The sequence below is a fragment of the Peromyscus maniculatus genome, chromosome 12 (genome assembly GCF_049852395.1).
Source record: "Peromyscus maniculatus bairdii isolate BWxNUB_F1_BW_parent chromosome 12, HU_Pman_BW_mat_3.1, whole genome shotgun sequence".
NCBI classification, from domain to species: Eukaryota; Metazoa; Chordata; class Mammalia; order Rodentia; family Cricetidae; genus Peromyscus; species Peromyscus maniculatus.
In genome coordinates, this window is record NC_134863.1 from 24,699,242 (window position 1) to 24,716,484 (window position 17,243).

Sequence of the window (17,243 nt, forward strand, 5' to 3'; positions counted from 1 at the left end):
CTTGACTTTTCACTCTGGTGCTGCCTAGTTTTCTGTCAACTGACACAGCCAGAATCATTTTGGAAGAGGGAACTTCAATTGAGAAAATGTCCCCACCAGACTGACCTGTGGGCAAGCCCGTGGTGAGGTCTTGACTGGTAACTGATGTGGGATGGCCCAGCTCACTGTGCTGATGACACTTCTGGCCTGGTGGTCCTGGGTTTTATAAGAAAGCAGGCTGAGCAAGGCATGGGGAGCAAGCCAGTAAGCAGCACCCCTCCATGGCCTCTGCATCAGGTTTCTGCTCCAGCGGCCCTGGAGGATGGGTTACAAGCTGTGAGAGAATAGAAACCATTTTGTCATCAAGTTGCATTTGGTCATGATGTTTCATGACAGCAGGAGCCCTCACCAAGACAACTTGAGTTTTCCAAACCATGATCGTCTCCTAGCCAGGGAACTTTGGTGTCCATGTCAGAAACACTATTTTTTTTTTTTATTTTTTATTTTTAAATCAAAGGTAGTCAGTCAACAAGTACTCATATTTTCTGAGCATCCTCTGGCTCCTTTGTGCCAATTAGCCAACGGCACCAGATTGAGAAGTGGAGCTTCCACAGATGGGATGAGACACTGTCGCCACCTGTCAGGGATGAGAGACAGGAGCCACGTTGGCCAGGGTGCGTTGCTAGCCTTGTCTGCATTTGGCACACCCTTTCCCCCGAAACAACTGCCTTTCAAGTCACTTTCTCTTTGTGTGTCCCTTTGTGGAACACAGAGATTATTCTTGGTTTCTCACACAGCCTGGAGGCACCCCACCCCCACCCCCGGGGGTGCTTCTGAGGAGCCGTGGGCTTTCGATTGTCCTGGACTCAAGAACCCACCTATGCTCTGTATTTTGAGTAGGAGACAGGAGGCCATTCACTTAGCTTTAGAAACAGGATGGTCAGCTCTTAGCAGTGTGAGGGGGTGAGTTCCAGGACTCCCTACAGATACCAAAGTCTATGCATGTTCAAATGCCTTATATAAAATAGCACTTGAAGCCGGACTGTGGTGGTGCATGCCTTTAATCCCAGCACTCACTCAGGAGGCAAAGGCAGGCAGGTCTCTGTGAGTTCGAGGCCAGCTTGATCTACAGAGTGAGTACCAGGACAGCCTCCAAAGCTACACAGAGAAATCCTGTCTTCAAACAAACAAACAAACAAACAAACAAAAATAGCACTTGAATCCAGCTCTGGTTTCTTCTAATACCTCATACAATGTAAATGCTTATACTGTAGTGTTAAGGTTAGAAGGAAGACAAGGTAAAAAATCTGTATGGTATTTTCCCCAAATATTTTTTATTCCTAGGTGACTGAATCCACTGATATCTGGAAAGCTGAGTGTATTCCACTGACCTTGAACTGTCTTTCATATCTGAAGGGCTCAGGAGAGGTGTCCCAGGTAAAGAGAGCTCTTAGGAGCAGGACAAGCTAGAGGGACTCACAAGGTTTAATGGTGCAGGTTCCTCCAGTCCAGTCTCTGATAAGGCCTGGAATTTCATGCTTCGAAAAAGGAAGCCAAGTTTCTGGGCCAGGTAGAACCAGTCCCGAAAATGTCCTCAGGCAGTGGGTGGAGAAGGTGCAGCCCATACAGTCCTGAGCCTGGGTCCAAGGAAGCTCAGAAGACAGTTTAGGGGTGTCTGGAGCCCTGGAGAAGTCTTCGGGGATGGGGATAAAGGTATATTGCTTTGAGAAAGAAGCCCGGGATCAGGGTCTAAGAGAATACATTCCAGAGGCGGAGTCTAGGAGGGACTGTGGGGGGGCTCTGCACGCCTCCAGCGGAGCGGCTGTTCCATGCAGCCCTCTGTGGGCTGGGCCACACCATGGGGGGAAAACAAGGATGTCTGCAGGCTGAATCTAGCCCACAGACATATTTTGTCTGACATGTTTTTGTAGTCTCCAAAAGTGGAGTGAAAGCTGGGCACAGCAGCACATGCCTATAATCGAGACACTTGGAGCACAGAGACAGGAAGATCCCAGTGCTCATAGCCAGTTTGGGCTATGTGAGACTTTCTCAAAATAAACAAAATAAACAAACAAACGCTGAGTGTGTTGATGCGCACCAGTAAACTCAGCACCTGGGAGGTGGAGGCAGGAGGATCAGACATTCCAAATGGCCAGTGGAGGCTATATAGTAAGTTTGTAGCAAGTTTTAAACCAGCCTGCGCTGCATGAGACCTTGTTTTTTGTTTTTGTTTTTTGAGACAGGGTTTCTCTGGGTAACAGCCCCTGCTGTCCTGGAACTTTGTAGACCAGGCTGGTTTCAAACTCACAGTGATCCCCCTGCCTCTGCCTCCCAAGTGATAGGATTATAGGTGTGCGCCACTTAGCCCAGGTATAGGAAAAAAAAAATGGAAATCAATAAATGAATAAATAGTTACTAATTCACCCTCAATTGAGATTCCTGATTTCTCTTATTTCCTCATCTTCATGTTCCTACCTTGGAAAGCACTCAGCTGGTATTGAGAGGCTGTGGCCGTGACCTTTAGACCAGCTAGAGTGTTCTGCCTCTCCTGTCCCTTTCACTATCAACGGTTTCCACATCCGCTTCATTCCATTCACCTTATCTGCCTGGCTTGCCGCACATGGGGTTTGCTACCTGTGTGGCTCCTGACCAGCTCCTTTTAATTTCTACTACCTCTCAAGAGTAATTGGTCCATTTAACAAGAGATCCTGGTGCCATCTCAACAGGCGAGGTAAGGGCTAGCAAGGTGGTTCCGTTGGCACCGGTGCATGCTGCGCAGGCCTGGCGACCCAAGTTCCATCCCTGGAATCCACATGAAGGCGCGCGCGAGAGGTGACATGGCATGGACTGCACCCCCCACCAGACACACACAGATAAAGAAATTAAAAAAGCTGAGACACGAAGTATACCATTTTAAGAGACTTCCCAACTTACCAACGATAGTTGTCTGCAAGGTAATCTTTCAACAAAAGGTGTCTGTGCACTTTCACAAGCCCGTGGATGAAAGCAGGAGTCGGGAGAGTGAGTGCCCCGCCCCACAGCCAGTGTTTTTAAGAGGAAAAGAACTGAACTAATACTCACTTATGAAATGTCACAAAATCAACACCGCTCACTTGAGAATGCCAGCCAGGATGGGGAAGGACTGGATTTCTCAAACATTGCTGCTGGATGGAAAATGACAGGACCAGGGATGAGAGATCTCAGTGGGGAAAGGCATTGTGGCCTCCGTTCAATCCCACATGGTGGCTGGGAGCACCGACTCCAGCAGGATGTCCTCTGATGTCCAAACGTCTGAAAGGGCTTGTACTCGCCCCCACACCCAAATAAAGAAATGCATGTAATAGAATTATTTTGAAATAGAGCATCACTCTGGAACATCTCTTTTCCTCCCTCTTCCTTCTCCCTCCCTCTCTCTCTCCCTCGCCTTTCTTTAACGGGCTCTCATATATCGCAGAATGCCCTTGGGTTCACTATGTAGCTGAGGATGGCATTGAGCCTCTGCCCCTCCTGCCTCTACCTGCTCAGTGCTGGGAATAAGGGCACGTGCCACCAGGCCTGGTTTTATGAGGTGCTTGGGATGGAAACCAAACCAAGGCTTTGTGTATGCTAGGCAAACACTCTACCAACCGAGTTACATCCCTAACTTGGTGTAGGAGTTTCTTAAGAAAAGTATGCTGCTGAGTGTGATGCTCACACCTTTAATCTCAGCTCTCAGGAGGACCAGGAGGAAGGATCTTGTGGTTTTGAGGCCAGCCTGCTCTACATAGCAAGTTCCAGGACAGCCAGGTCTACATAGTGAGAACCCATTTAAAAAAAAAAAAGTATGTACCATATGACACATTAGTCATACTCCTGGGCATTTATCCTAGAGAAATAGAAACTTAAGTTTACACAGAAACCTATATACAGGGACTGGGGAATGTAGCTCAGAACAGCATATTCCTAGTGCATGTAAGGTACAGGATTTAATCCCCAGCACTTCTAAAAACCAACCAACAAACGAAAACAAAAATCTGTGTATAACAGTGATTGCAGCAGTTTGATTAATACTAGCCAATAAACTAGAAACAATTTATATGTACATGGAGAGTGGATGAATGGACTCTGGTGTATCCACACAATAGAGTAATACTCGGCAATAAAACAAATGAACATTTGACATGTGTGGCAAATTATATGAATCACAAAGGCATTGCATTTAGGTAAAAGCACCAACAGCAAAAGGTCACATGAGGTATGGGGCTTTTGATCAGTGGAAGGCCAAATCCCTAGTACAGCTGGGAAAAAGGTCACACACATACATGTATATATATGTGTGTGTGTATATGTGTGTGTTACATGATTTGTGCTTATCTAACATTTTTGAAAAAACAAGCCCATAGAAATATAAAATGAAAACAAAAACCGAACAAATAGTAAAGAAGAAATAGAGAATAGCTACCTGTTTTGTCCAACCAGGGCTCACTTCCTAATGTCTCTACTCTACTTCTCGGAAGTACATTAAACTATATTTTAGTAATCTTTTGCTAAGGTTAGAGCCCAGAGGCGCTAATCACCGCACATAGGCCCCACCTCTGAACACCACCAAGTCTTTAACACATGAGCTGCTGAGGGACAGACAGTTCAGATAAAAATGGTAATAGGTGGTATGAGGGGGTTCTTTTGTGATAAAGGAGTGATTCCTTTTTTTTTTTTTTTTGGACAGGGTTTCTCTGTATAGCCTTGGCTGTCCTGGAACTCACTTTGTAGACCAGGCTGGCCTCCAACTCAGATCTGACTGTCTCTGCCTCCCAAGCACTGGGATTAAAGGCGTGGGCCACCAAGGAATGGTTCTATATTTTCATTGTAGAGACAGGAGCACAGATCTATACACAGGAATAGCAGTAAACTCTAAACACACATGTAAAAGTACATGGGTTAAAAGGTCACAGATACGGAAGAGTTCTGTGGACTAGTTAATGGGCATATGCTCCTGTCCATTTGTTAATTTTGATGTCTTCCTAGAGTTTTGTTATACCATTGGGAAAAGGTGGGTGAAGAATAAGTGAAGTGTTTTGCACTGTACCTGTAACTTATGAGTCTACAGTTGTTTTTAAATTTTTATTTATTATTAGTGTGTGTACACGTGGAGGCGAAGAGGGAACTCTGCGGAGTTGGTTTCCTCCATCTACCTTTAATGGGCGCTGAGTTCAGGTTGCCAGTCTTGTGCCGTTCAGTGCCTGTACCTGCGGAGCCCTCTTGCTGGTCCCTTTTTGTTGTTGTTTTTATTCATGGGTATGGTGTGTGCCATCTGCCATGTGTCGCTGGAGCAATGCGGTGGATGACAGGAACCAAGTTTGGTTCTCTGAGAGTGGCAAGTGCTCTGGAATGCCGAGCTACCTCTCCAGCCTCTTGTTATTGTTTTAAAAGGGGAAAAAAAAAGAAGAAACTAAGAAGGAAAGGAGGCAAGCTGATGGTTAGGACTGACAATGGGAAGGGGAGCAGCGGCGGCAGCGGTGTGGACAGCAAACCGGCCAGAAGTGTTTCCAGAGGTTTAAGCTCTCAAGGGCCTATGCTCACTCTTTGGCTGTCACTGTCTGTAGTCTTCTTTATTTTGCCCACTTTTAGATGATTGTTTCTTCATTGCCTCTTATGTTCAGAAACCAAGAATTAGAGCTGTTCCTAGTGGCAACCCTATCCACCTTAGTCCAATGGGTGGAACCCTACCTAGACTTTCAGTTCTTTCTAATTGTCAGCTTCTCCACAGCTTAAAACTCAAAGTCGGCTTCTTTGCTGCCCGTCTCTCTCTCTCTTTTTTTTTAAATCTCAATTTGATGCCATTGCAGTTGCCAGAAGTTGCCAGAAGGCTGTCCTCCAGATAACTGTCCCTTGCTCTAGCTTATATCACTGTTTTGTTACAATTAGCCTTCAGAATATGCACTGTCATCTTATTAAAATGTATGTTTTAGCTGAGAAAGTGAATGGAAAGTTTATTGTGGAGCTGTTGGCTCATCCCTGCATTTCTTAGTTACCTGTGTCTGAATTCAGATGAACTTCTGAGCCTCAGCTATTTCAAACGGGCATCATGACTGACTAAGGGTAATGCCTGGGGGGCATAGTAACCTTGCAGACAGTAATCTAATTCAGTGTCATCACAAGTGCATAATTTGAGAGTTTGGAGTTTTGCCAAAACACACTATTCAAATGAACATTCAGGGGTGGGGAGGTGGGTGTGGACAAGGAGAGAATTCCAGAAATGGTTATGCAGCTATTTTAATGTCCTTTCCCTCTCACCTCAAAGGTTATGTTTAAGTATTGCAGCGAGGTGCTAAATAAAGCCTTGAGATTAATGAAGAAATCATAATGAAGGCACTCCATCTCAGAAAGTTCCTGATAACCTAATACGTTCGGTAACTGTTGAACGGTTACCTAGCTGACCTTGTACTAGTGGGTGGGTAAAAGTTGAGTAATTGTATGCCATCCCTTCGCATAGGCAAGTCAGGGCCCTGATGTCAGTTTAAAGAGGGCAGGAAGGACACCATTTAATGAAGGTCACCAAAGAGTCTCCAAAAGCCGGGACAAGTGAGCAATCTTAGGTCTGTACCGATATAACCAAGTCTTTGTTGGCACGCAGAACGAGGTTTGGGCCCAACAAAGTCCTGACTGGGGTCTCTTGCTTTTTCTCGGTGCCCACATCCTGTATCACGGTTTGCAGACTCCAACAAGGTTTTCTAGTTTCAAGGGTGCAAGGGTTGCATCTCCCGGAAAAGGTGACACTTGGGGTCGCAGAGGAGAGGCTCGGTAAGAGGAGTAAAGGAAGATGCACGAAATTCTGGACAAACCTTTCATCTACCTTCTCGCCCCTTCCTCTTCCCCGGGCCCGGACTGCTCTTAATCCCCATTCCTCACTTCTCAGGGCAACCAGGCACGCACCCAGCCTCAAGGGGTGGACGTTCCTCCCAGGAGCTTTCTCAGCTCCGATCTAGTCCAAAGCGTCTTCCTTCCAGGCCCATCAGGGGCACCCGCGGCGCGGGGCCAGCTTCCCCGGGCCACGCTGCGCCGCTGCTGACACGCAGGCGCCGGAATCGGAGCCACGCCGGGTCTCGCAGCCAGGTTCTCCGCGCCAGGCGAGGGCGGGCGGCCCGGAGCGCTTCCTGTGTGCGGGGCTTCCCACAATGCCCCGCGCCGGCAGCGGCGGCGACCGCGGCGGCGCTCTAGCCGCGCCATGTCTGCCTCTCGACTGCTCTGGGAGGAGGAAGAGAAGGAGGAAGAGGAGGAGGAGGAGGGGGAGGAAGAGGAGAAAGGCGCAGGGGTGGGAGCTGTCGCCGGAGCTGCCACAGCAAAAGTTCTCTCCCCTCCCCCTCGCCCTCCTTGCCGGGCCCGTGGGAAGGTCGGAGCCGCCGCCGCCGCCTGCAGTCGGTGACCGCGCGCCTCGGCGCCCGCCCCGCGGTAAACGCTCGGCCTGGCAGGCCCGGGCCCGGGAGGGCGGGGGAGGGGAGGGGGCGGCGCGCGGGGCGGCGGGGGGGGGGGGGGAGCGCGGCGGCGACGGCCCTGACCCGCGGGAGCGGCGGGCCAGCCGGGGGCGCGTGGGGGGGGGGGCGGCCCGGGAGGCGGCGGGCGCAGGCCGCGGGGAGGCGCGGGGCTGGGGGACGCGAGGAAAGCGGGGCGAGGATGGTGGGTCGGGGCTTGGAGAACGGAGAATGACGGGGGCGGCGGCGGAGGCGAGCTGGCGGCCTCCGAGGCCTGAAGGCCGGTGTCGGGTAGGAAGGAGGTGGGATGCTCGCGGGGAGGCCTCGGGGTGCCCAGGCTGCGGGCGAGGAGGCCGGCCAGACCCCAGGGCTCTCCGCCGCCTTGGTGCAGTGCTTTATGCACCGCAGGCCTCGGTCGCCGCTGCTGTCTCGGTGTGCTCTGGGGCTGCAGGGAAGGGCAGGGGCTGGAGAAAGGGGATTGCTTGCAGGAAGCATAGTGGGAGTGCGAAAGGGGAGAAAGGGACCGGAGGGAAGATGCCGGATAGGTGGAGGAATGCCGGGGGTGGCCGTGGAGCAGTCTTGAGGATTCTGGGGGTGTTCATTGTGCAGATGTTAGGTGTTTCATTATGGAAAGAGCCGAACCGTTTCCAAGGCAAGGAAGGAAGGCATAGAGTAGTTTCTGCGGATATAAGGGAGGGCATTTGCAACTAGAGGAGTGCTAAATATTAGAGAAGATGCAGGGAATGCATAATAGAATAGACAGATGTAGCATAATTATCCAATGCTGGCCCAAGGTCTAAAGAGTTATTCCAGATGGGCCAGAGTGGCCTAGTTCGGAACCTGTTTGGGCTCTTCAGTAGATGACATCCGGTAAGTGTGGGTCCCCGCTGTGGTTGGGGTCATTGAGAATTAGTTACTTAGCTTGTAGATTGGCTTGAGACATTTTAGTGCCGCACTACTGAACTGCAAATCTTTGAAAGAGACCTTGAGAAACAGCCTGGCCTGTGGGGATTCTTTAGGCCACGGAGTTTAGAATTTTAGCAGATTTGGAGTATTGTCGCTTACCGGAGACTGGATGAACACGGTCCTGGCAGACACTGGAATAGGAATTACTTGGCCTGAGGTTTTCTTCTTCACTCCCTGGCTTCCATGGTTCCAGGAGAGCCGGTGCTGTATTTCAGCCTAGGTTGCAGGACACAAAATTATAATCGTTTGTGTTGAGAGTCGGTGCATTATAGTCCCGTCTTTGGAGGCTCTATTTGTAGCCCAAAGGAGTCTAGTTGGATTGGTTCTATACCTCGGGTTGGCGGGAGATCCTTTTCCATTCACAATTCCGGATGTACTTTGTCATCAAGGCATGGTGTTATTGAAGAAAATAACATCTGCCAGCAAAATGTAGGCGTGCAGAAGGGAGGCTGTATAATATCTGTGTTGATCTTAGGTTATAAGGAGGTCAAGAGTAGTTAGTTAATCATGATGTCTTAGGAAACTTGAGGTGACAGGATGAGTCTAGGTCTGTTGAGGAGGGACAGTTAGCATCTCTATGTCAGGAAACCAGGTTCTTTCTGTTGTATTTACTGAGTGCACATTAGATCTGATTTTCAAGAAGGAACACTGGGTGAGGACAATGTCTTGGTGTTGGTCTCCCCCCCCCCCCCCCCCAGGACAGGGTTTCTCTGTGTAGTTCTGGCTGTCCTGGAAACTCACTTTGTAAACTGGCCTCGAACTCAGAGATCCATCTGCCTCTGCCTCCCAAGTGCTAGGATTAAAAGTGTGCACCACTGCATGGCCAGGTCAGTGTCTTAAAATCTACCTGAATACTGTTCACCTTTTGTTATTAAGAGGAATTACATACATAATATGTTATAATATTACTTCAGCTGAAGAGAAGATAATAAGTGTATTACATGTGACAAATCTTTTTATAGAAGTTGAAGGAAAAGAGATTAATGGGGAAGATGGAGTGAAATTTGGGAGAGGAATGGGAAACTCGGGCATCATTCATTCCATTAGCAAAGATTTCATTTCTCAGCTAAGGTGCTACTGAAGGTGGGGAGATTTTTTTTTTTCCATTACAATTTTTCTTATAGAAATAATCGGGATTTTTGTTTTACAACAGTCGGGAAAATTTCTTGTCAGTGCATTTAGATTTGCTCACTTTTTAAAGATTTTTATTTATGTGTATGTGTTTGTGTGAACATAGGCCACAGGTTTGCGGGTACCCAAGGAGGCTAGAAGAGAATGTTGGCTCCCCTGGATCCAACTGCCTGATGTGGGTGCTGGGAACTGAACTTGGGTCCTTTGGAAGAAGCACTCTTAACTGATTACTTGTTTCTCCAACCTGATTTGGTCACTTTTAAAAAGGGCTTACTTGATGCGATGTACCAATTTTCTTTTTTCCTTTTTTTTTTGTTATCATGGTATGAGAAGTTCAGTCCCCCCCCCCACTAGTACTGTATAGTCAGTTCTTTTACTACAACACAGCTAAATATAGTGCGTTGTTTTTCTCATGAAAATAATATGACTACATATGTCATTTAAACAATTGTTCTGAGGGGACTGACAAAGAAGAGCAAACCCTGTCTATTGCAGTTTTCCTTTCTAGAGACTGTTGCCTGCTGTGCAGTGTGACACCCCCCTTCCTGCCCCCTTTCCTGAGACAGGGTATCACCATGTAACTCTGGCTGCTCTAGAACTGGTTTTGTAGACCAGGCTGGCCTGAAACTCAACAGAGACCCACCCTTCCAGGAGCTGGGATTAAAGGCGCGCGCGCACCACCATACCTGGTTTACTTTGTTGTTGTTGTTCAGGACTTCTGTCACCTAGACTGGCCTCTTAAGTGTGTAGGAGGAAGATGGCCTTAGCTTTCTGAACCGTTTGCCTCCTTAAGTTTGGCATTAAAGGTGTGAATTCCACATCTAGTTTATGCAGTGCTGGGAATTGAACCCAGAACTTTTTTTTTTTTTTTGGGCGGGGGGGGGGGTGAAGTTTGAAACAGGGTTTCTCTGTGTAGCTCTGGCTGTTCTGAACTGGCTCTGTAGACCAGGCTGGCCTTGAACTCACAGAGATCTGCCTGCCTCTGCCTCCCGACTGCTGGGATTAAACACGTGTGCCGTCACCGCCCTCTGAACCCAAGACTTTTTGCCTGCTGGGTGAACACTACCAGCTGAGCTGCAACTCCAGCCCACTGTTTTTTCCTGACCTTGTTCTCACCTTACACCTTAAGAAAATAAACACACTTTGTACAGACTAACCGGTCACCTTCTGGCATTTCCATACATGTATATAATGTGCTTTGCTCATACTTACCTCTCTGCTACCTCATGCTGTCCCTCACTGTCCTTGTCCTCTGTCACCGGCTGCTACTCCTAAGCATTAATTTTTTGAAGTTCATGTTTTTCTCCAGCTCTCCTAAGTAGCTGGTAGGCTCCTATCATTTCTGTCTGGCTCATGTAGCCCAGGGTGGTCTCGGACTGACTCCTCTTGCCCTTATCCTCTCAGATGCTAGGGTTAGAGATGTATGTCACCATGGCATGCTCCATCATTTCTCTCTTTACCAAAATGACCCTAGGCATCAGCTTTCCCTAAGTGACATGGATGAATGGATGTCATTGACATGTTTTCTTCTTTTTTGTTCTCCATTCTGATCTTTAGTTATTTTTGTTTATTAGATGCCTTATACTTTCAAATGATGTGCTTAAGTCTTGATATTGAAAGTTTTACTTTAAATTTAATTTTTATTTAAATTAAAAATATCATTGTGTGTGGGCACATGTGCAGCAGGGTGAATGTGTTTGGAGGTCAGAGGGCAGCTTTCAGGAGTTGTTGTTTCTCTTTCACCTTTGTGTGGGTGCCGAGGATTGAACTCAGGTCATCAGACTAGCATCATTAAGCAGCAAAGCACTCTCTCCCCTGAACCATCTCGCTGGCCCTACCTAAGCCTTGAGTTTTAGAGGCTTTAATCCAACTACTTGAGGTTGTATCCCTTGACTTCCCCACTGTGTTAAAAGAGGCTTTAAGGGGCTGGAGAGATGGCTCAGTAGTTAAGAGCACTGGCTGCTCTTCCAGATAACCCGGGTTCGATTCCCAGGACTCACATGGCAGCTCACAACTATCTTTAACTCCAGTTCCAGGAGCTCTGGCACCTTCAAACAGACGCACATGCAGGCAAAACACCAGTGTACATAAAATAAAAATTTAAAGAAAAAGAGAGACTTTAAACTCTTTTAACCTTAAAGAGGACTTTGTTAAAGTAGTTAGAAGTATTGGGTGAAATGATAGAGGGAAGTTTGGACCCAAACAAGACTTGTAGGAAACAGCATCTTGGCAGTGTTAGATTTGCTGGTTTGAGATGGGGAGGAGTTGCTTTAAGGTAGTAATTGCTTGTTCATCTTGGAATCACCTCCTAGGTTGCGTATTTATTCTTTGGCGGTCTTCTGGAGAGTTTTAGCTGATGAAATATGGGAACGTGTTAAAGTGACCCCCGAATGTTCATTCCAGATGTCTGAGGTGGTGGTGTTTGTTCGTTCATTGTTCCTTCATTCATTCTTTGGCGATAGGACCTCGCTAAACCGTTCCACACTGACCTGGAACTTGCTAAGTTGTCCAGGCTTACCTTGGTCTTGGAATCCCTCTGTTTCAGTCTTTTGGATTACAGGCATGCACTACCATGCCTGGCTGTAACATTTTTTTTTAATTGCACTTATTTATTGTGTGTGTGCATATACATGCACCATGATGCAAGTATGGAGGACAATTTGAGTGAGTCAGTTCTACCTTGTGGGCCTGTGGGATTAAACTCAGGTCCGCAGGCTTTGCAGCAGACACCTTTCCCCACTCAGCCATTTCCCTGGCCCTTTGCTCTAACCCCTGTGTTTTTATTAAATAATGGATTGGTGGGGACATATGGTGGACAAATCATCAGGGCTGGTGAGATGGCTCAGCTTGCTGCCAAGTGTGATGACCTGAGTTCAATTCCCTGGACCTATGTGGTAGAAGGAGAGAGCTGACTCCTGCACATTGTCCACTGACCTCTACATGCAAGTGACATGTGTGTGCATGTGTACACACATAATAAATAATAAGTAATAAAAATGTTTTCAGAATTTGTATATGGAGTTAAGTTCAGCATGATAGATGTGGGGAGTAAGATACTGTTCTTTTAGGAAATCTTATTTAAGTAAACTTGGAAGCCTCTTACTCTTAATAATGTCAAGATTTCTTTCACATGTAGGTGTGAAGACTGAATATCTTATGTGCAGTATTCTCTTAAAAATTTTTTTCTTTTTGGTATTGCAGATTACATCTAGGGTCTTTTTGCATTTTAGGCAAGGACTCTGCCACTGAGCTAGCTTTATCCCCTTTTCGTATTCATTTATATTAATTCTCTCCCTTTTCTTCTCTTTGAAAATGCTAACTAGATTGTAACCTGTTCTAGAACTGAGACTTTATCTTTGGGGAAACTGAGCAGTTGGTTTTTTTTGTTTTTCTCTGTTTGTTATTTGAGGCAGGGTTTCTCTGTGTAGCCTGGTTGTCCTGGAACTCACTCTGTAGACCAGGCTGGCCTTGAACTGACAGAGATCCACCTGCCTCTGCCTCCCGAGAGCTGGTATTAAAGGCGTGTGCCACCACTGCCTGCTAACAGTTTGGTTTTCAGTAAATACTTGTTGAATGCTTGCTAGAAGGTAGTGTTGCGTTAGTAATGATAATGACGCTTCATGAAATGACTGACTCTGTGAGTGTTATAGACAAAAGCATATAGCTGAGTGTTCGGTGCACACCTTTAGTCATAGCACTCGGGAGGCAGAGGCAGGAGGATCTCTGGGAGTTTCAGGCCATCCTGTTCCCATATAGGGAGTTCCAGGCCAGCCAGGACTACAAAACAGTACCTTGTCTCAGTGAACAAACCAACACAGGTGTGTGTCTGAACGTGAGTTTGAGAGCATGGAGGACAAAAGAGGTGTCTACGCTCATGGAAGAAGATGGAATGGATGAGATTGGAGCTCTCATCTGGTGTAAGCAGTGAAGGGTTAAGATCAAAGGGCTGCTTCTATGAGCTGCCTGGAGAAGGGTGCTGGTTTTAGTTTGCATTTTCTTAACTCTCTGTTTTAAGAATCTTGATTTAAGGGCTAGGGAGATGTCTCAGAGGATAAGAACCCTTGCTGTGTGAGGTTTGAGGATCCACGTTTCAATCCCCAGGGCCCAGAAAAAGCTAGAGTGGTTGCACCCATGCCTGGAACCAACCCCAGCACTGTGTGTAGGATGGAGGGTGGGGTTTGGGGGTGGGCAGAGACAGAACAGCTAAGTAGTTCAGCTTCATTGAGAGACCTTGTCTCAAGGGAAGAAGGCAGAGAGCAGGACACTGGCCTTCCAGTACATACCTGTTTACACACATACCTGTATACACCACACATACACACCCGCATACATATGCACCCCCCCCCCCCAAAAAAAAAAAAAGATTTACAGGCATGATGACCAAAGTCTGTAATTGAGAGGTAGAGGGTGAGGCAGGAAGATTTTGAGTTCTGGGTTAGCCATAACTATAGTGTGAGACTGTGTCCGTCTTTACCCAAGCCCCAAACAATCTGATTTAATTCATTTTGAGAAAAAAATAGATGAGGTCTCCCTCACCCCCCACCCCATTAGGTGAGAATAGCAATTGTGGAATAATTCACTAAGATTTTAGGAAATTGATTTATTTTTTAAAATTATTTATTTCCATGTGTACATGTGTGTGAGCACACATACCACAGTGCATGTGGAAGTCACAGGACAACTTGCAGGAGTCAGTTCTCTCCAACCCTGTAGGTCCCAGGGATAAACTCTGGTCGTCAGCCTTGGCAGCAGGTGCCTTTACCTGCTGAGCATCTCACTAGACTGAAACAGATCTTTTGAAATATAAATATTGCCAGATGCGAATTTTAATGTTTCATAGTAGTGTTGAGACCCTTTGTGGACACCTTCTCTGAATTACCTTTCAACCTGTAGCCACTTTGTACAACTGTTACTGAGTGTCTATTGCACACTGTTCGGGAGGTTTTTAAAGTATACTTGAGATGTGGTCTTTTTGAATACGTAATTCTTTCAGGGTGGCACATTTAAAAGCAGTACAAAGTGTAATATTTTGAGGACCCTCATTGTTGACAAGTCTTTAAAACCATATTTTTTGTTTGTTTATTTTGTGCATGTGGCGGTCAGAAGACAACTTGTGAGAGTCTGTTTTCTTCTTCCATTGAGTGGATCCCAGAGATCCACCTCAGGTTGTCAGGCTTAGTGGCAAGTGTCATCACTTGGTGGGCCATCTTACTGGCCCCTGACTAGTCTTTTTACTCCACAAGTTTTGATTTTTAGAAGTGATAAAGACCAATCAGTGTCAAATAGAGAACATAGAAAATAGTTTTACTTATAATTAATTCAGTTGCTCAAAGACACAGGAATGATTTTCTTGGTTGACTTAATTGGCTTTAGAAAATACTCTCAAAAAAAGCAGTTGGGAGTATTTTGGACAGCAGTGACTACAGTTAGACACTTGTAAGTGTTAGTTGAGCAAAATTAGATGGGTGGAATGCGTGAATAAAAAATAAGGGATAGGTGTGTGTGTGTGTGTGTGTGTGTGTGTGTATGTGTGTGTACACACATGTATACACATGCACATTTTGAGTCAGGGTCTCACTGTGTAGCCCTGGCTGTTCTGGAACTCTATATAGACCAGGATGGCCTTGAATTCACAGAGATCCTCCTACTTCTGCCTCCTAAGTATTGGGATTAAAGATGTACACCACCACACCTGGCTAGACATCGGAGTTTTGAAGACTGTCAATAGCATCGGAGTTCAGATTATTGGGAATATTAATAGTTAATAGTACTGGGAAAGAATAAGATGATGCTGTAGATGTTTGTGGGACTCCCTAAGGTGGTGGTTCTCAACCTGTGGGTTGTGACCCTTTTGGAACCACAGTAGCAAAATGACAGTTATGAAGTAGCATTGAAATGATTTTATGGTTGGGAGTCACCGCAACACGAGGAGCCATATTAAAGGGTCTCAGCATCAGGAAGGTTGAGAACTGTTGTCCTAAGGAGTTTCAGAGTGGAACCCAAGGGCTCCAGGTTTCTTGGACAGCTAGAGTGAGCCTACCGTCTGGATCTGTTTGAATGCTTTCTTCCTGTTTCCTCTTAACTGTTCCTGCTGGTCTGTTTCTTTTTGAATTAGTTGGGTATATTTTTGAGCCCCCTGCAACAATTTTGGGGTCTTTCCCATCTTTATGTAGTGCAACTTTTAGTTTATTTTCTGAGCCTACCTTGCAGATTCCTCGGTTAGTGAGTGAAGAACACGAGTCTGGCATTTTCCTGCACACTTTCCTTAGAGCTGCTGTCAGAATTGCAGATGGACTGATAGGACTGAAAGCGTGTGTGCAGTGGACACACACATGCCTGTGGAATAAATAAGTGACCCGAAACTAGTTCAGGAGAGCCGAATTCTCCGTTTTCTGTTTAGTTTTATTTATTTATAATTTGCCTTTTTATACAAACAATGATAAAAATGGGCGCACTAGAAAGGAGTGAACATAATTTGAGGAGATATGGTTGAAGAAAAATACATTAACTATAAAATTGTTCAATATGACTGGTGGCTCGTGCCTGTAATCCTAGCGCCACAGAAGCGGGAGGATTGCTGCTGGTTGAGGGGCAGCCTTGTCTGCATAGCAGGCTCCAGGCCAGCTAGGATACAGAGGGAGATGCTGGACCCACCGCCCACCCCGCTTCCAGAAGGGGAAGCGATTGGTTTAGATGATGGGGAACTCTGGACTTACCCACCGCACACCCCTGCCTCCAGAAGGGGAATCAATTGGTTTAGATGATGGGGAACTCTGGACTTACCCACCGCCCACCCCTGCCTCCAGAAGGGGAATCAATTGGTTTAGATGATGGGGAACTCTAGACTTACCCACCGCCCACCCCTGCCTCCAAAAGGGAAATCGATTGGTTTAGATGATGGGGAACTAGAGCTAATGTGGAAGAGAATCAGTGTTTCTACAAGAAGGGAATGGTGAAGATAAGTCATGTCTAGTGAGAAGCAGGGGAAGGTGGGAGACAGGGAAAGAGGGTTGCTCGAGGAGGAGGATGGTAAGACTACTTGAAGCATGAGAGTTAACAGAAAGCTTGGAATATACCAGAGATTATTTACATAATTTATAGATAAGGAGTTTAGAAAATGGAAGAATGATTAGGTACCTCATATATGAAAGCACTGTTAGATTCTGTCAGGAGTGAACTCTTTGGGAATTATATTCTGGGGGAGCTAGACCTGAGCACAAATACACAGTGATTACAAGTGTACCATAAAGAGCAAATTGTGCCATAAGAAAATACCCGCTGTTACTGAAGTTGTAAGAATGTGCTTGACTAGGGATGAACTTGGGGCAGCATTGCTGTGCCACAGAAGTGGGATTTTAAAGCCTGGTGTATTGGTACAGGTCTGTAATTCCAGCACCCAAAGGCAGAGGCAGGGACAGGAGGATCCAGCTTTCCAGGCCAATTTGGCCTACATAGGTAGTTCAAAGTCAGTCTAGGCTACATAGTGAGACCTTGTCTCGAAAAAAAGGAAAAAAAAAGATATAAATACATAAAATAATTTAAAAGAACATTTTAGTCTGAGAGCTTGGAGATGAGACAGCTAAGGTCTATGGGGAATGCTATAATATTTAAATGATGACCCACAGTAAGAAATACAAGGCACATCTCAGTTAATATATGTGTATATGAATATGTGTATATGTAAAACAAAAACTTTCCAACATAACCAAAACCATCTTT

General features: G+C 46.3%; 1 protein-coding gene across 5 annotated transcripts in view; it reads left to right on the forward strand.

Annotated features, from left to right (window-relative positions):
• The first annotated feature begins 7,139 nt into the window (after positions 1-7,139).
• Positions 7,140-17,243, forward strand: part of Znf148 (zinc finger protein 148) — a 127,875-nt gene continuing 117,771 nt past the window's right edge. The window contains exon 1 of one of the 5 annotated variants that reach the window (XM_006974538.4): positions 7,140-7,407. The gene's annotated coding sequence lies outside the window, so the exon portion shown is untranslated. Of the gene's footprint in view, positions 7,408-7,694; positions 8,298-17,243 lie in introns of those variants that run through there. The other 4 variants (XM_042259212.2, XR_013043718.1, XM_076548752.1 and 1 more) reach the window with 4 other exon arrangements.